At 38.4% G+C, this 2,963-nt stretch overlaps 1 pseudogene; it reads right to left on the bottom strand.

Annotated features, from left to right (window-relative positions):
* Nucleotides 1-2,226: 2,226 nt before the first annotated feature.
* Nucleotides 2,227-2,963, bottom strand: LOC137738165 (probable aspartic proteinase GIP2; annotated as a pseudogene).

Genomic DNA, 2,963 nt, shown 5'->3' with positions numbered 1-2,963 from the left:
TGGATCACTTAACGAAACTGAGAGGAAGGACAAGGGACATATCAACGACTTGAAGAAACAAACATGAACCAAGTTACTCAATTAATAAGGCTCAACGAAACAAGAAATGAAACAAAGCACAAATTACACAATTTAGAACAATTAACGAAACAAGAAATGAATCAATGAAATGGGATATGAAACAAGCACAAATACTAAATTTGGAACAGATCAACAAAGTGAGAAATGAAATGATATTGAAGCAACGAATCCCCCATGACAATGGGTTAGCGGTCTACTTCTAGCCCTCACACTTAACAGACAATCCAACATGCATTTCAAATAACATTTCACAAACATTTCCAACACACAAGTCAGAACACATTTTGTAATAATAGATCGATGGCTAATTATTAAAAATCACATTTTTAAAAGAAAACACATTTATAAAACCAAGTTATATCCATAAAGATACTAAATACAAAAACAGGGTAATAACCATATCACATATATTAAAGTCACTCACTTGGAGTCCGCACTACGACTATCTAGCACAAATATCGAGGTGTCACAAACAATCGTCTCCTAGAACAATATCAAATCAGTTCTCATGATTTTATCTATAGAACATGTAATCGTAGCTTGTACACATCATCTAGGACATGCTAGATGAATTTGGGAACCATTAACCAAAAGTTAACTATAGGTCAAAGGTCAACTGTTGGGTTTACAACCCTAGCAATTCAATCTGGAAGATCCACACATCGAATTTTGGATCCGTAACTTCCTAAAGTCCTCTTTACTCATAGAACGACATACTAAAATTTTATTACGATCCAACGGTTGCATCTCCGCCAATCGCAAATTCAAGTGGCGGTCAACATTTGATTTTACAACTTTGAAATCAAATTCGGGAAGATCCGTATCTCGAATTCCCGATCCGTAAGTTCCTAATGTACTTAAATATTATGTACTATTACATATTTAAGTTTGGTATAAATCCAACTATCAGATCGTCAATTCATATAATGACCAAGTGGCAGTCTCTATCAAAACTATAGTCATACATGAAATTTTGTCAATCGGACGTCACATATGGAATCATGGCATCCAAATTATTCTAGGAAGGTCAGGTGGGGTTTCGGCCCACGCGTCCCCGCACGCGGCAGCCAGCCGCCCCGACTCGGCGGAAAATTCAACTATTTCCAAAAATTACCAAATTTTAGCAAAATGAAGATCTTAATGAGCAAAGCAAATTTTACACCTGTGGCCAAGTCCAATTTGGTTGAAAAAAGACCCAAATTGGCTCGCATTCGTCGGAAACCCTAAAATGAGTGAGCTTCCATTCTCCTTCCTCAGTATTTCGACGCCTCTACAACTGGTTGGGTCTTGTTCCTGGGTCCAAGGGGAGTTGAATAAGGGTGGTGGCCGGTGGTGCAACTTGCCGAAACAACATAATCGTTGTCGAGTACCTCAAGTGCTCTGGTGAAGTTCCTCGCGAATTTGGACCTAAAACCCTTCGATCTTGGGCAGGAATGGTAGAGCGGAGGTCGTGGAAGAGGTTGCAGGTGGTGGATGTGTGAATTTCAACATAAAAAATGGCAAAAATCTCCGGAATCAAGTCGGGTTGGCTGCAGGTACATGGGTCGACGGGAAAGGATGGTCATATCTCTTTCTTCCTGATTGGTCCTTCTTCCCTTCCCTTACTTTTGATTAGCCCCTTAAACTTGTACCTGATTGGGCCGGTCCTCACCTTTGATTGGTTACCATTCTCACATGGTGGGAATTTTAATTAATTTAAAATCTATAGTTTAGTAAAACAACTTCAAATGTCCATAACTATATCGTTAAAACCCGGATTCACAAACGGCTTTCGCCTATCCGTTTGTGGTTTCGAGATCTATTTGAAAACATTAATTGTGACCTTAAAAGGTCAACGAATTTTAAAGATTAATTATGAAAATTCAAACCCAATAACTATTCGATTAAATTCCTAAAATTTACGGAATTAAAAATTAACAAAAAAAAAATGTAACCCAAAATAGGAAATTTAATAACGAAAATATGTAGTCAATAATGAAATTCCGGGGACGAGATTTCACATGAAGTTTCCTCATAAAATGTCATCAGTGAAAGGTTACATCAAAACCATTAATAATCAAAACAACCATTTTTATTCACCATGTAAAAACAATTAATTCCAAATAATTATTATTGAATCATCAACCAAATAATGTCCTCTAACTCTTAAGCATTAGAAGTGAAGTTGAAGTTCGCACAAGTTGTACGTCTGAACAAAAGTGAGGAGCTGAACCCAAGCCTAGAAGTAGCCAGATCAAACTGCAGAAGATTATCCTCCAACTAGTTCCCTCCAATCACAATAAAAGTTATTGGCCTCTCACCGCCATCCACAAACCCTAAACATAAGACATCATTGCTCACATACACCATTGAATTTGCTCCGAACATTGTCCAATATACACACTCGCTCTGCAACACGAGATCAATTTGAGGCACTGCAGGCCGAACCCTTGTAACACCAATGTTCTTCGAAGTGAAGCATGCTCCGAAAGGCGTTACTGGTTTCACTCTTGGGATGTTAGCAACTTCTTTCACAAATGTATTCACCACAGCGTTGTAGATTGAGGTCTCCAAAACTTTGTAAGGATTCACCATGCTAATCTTCATGCCGCCATACCCTTTATTGTCAATGGCCAGCATTGAAGTATTCAAAGCAACAACCTTTTGGTTGATCTTAATCGACTTCACATTGATGAAGTACTCCACCGAAGGCTCGCCTACGAAATAAGAAGGGGCTGTGATGATAGGGTTGATCATCAATGGAGTGAAAGTGACTTAGATAACTCAATATTGGGAAGGAGAGAATAAGGCCCGTCCCCTAAGATTACAACACCGTAAGAACTCGATGAAGAGCTCAAACAAATTGCAAATTTTCGGCTGAAGCTAAAGGCAGAAGTGAATTG

The sequence above is a fragment of the Pyrus communis genome, chromosome 6, assembly GCF_963583255.1.
Source record: "Pyrus communis chromosome 6, drPyrComm1.1, whole genome shotgun sequence".
Taxonomy (NCBI): Eukaryota; Viridiplantae; Streptophyta; class Magnoliopsida; order Rosales; family Rosaceae; genus Pyrus; species Pyrus communis.
The sequence above is the reverse complement of the archived record's forward strand: the minus strand, read 5'-3'. Positions and strand labels throughout refer to the sequence as shown.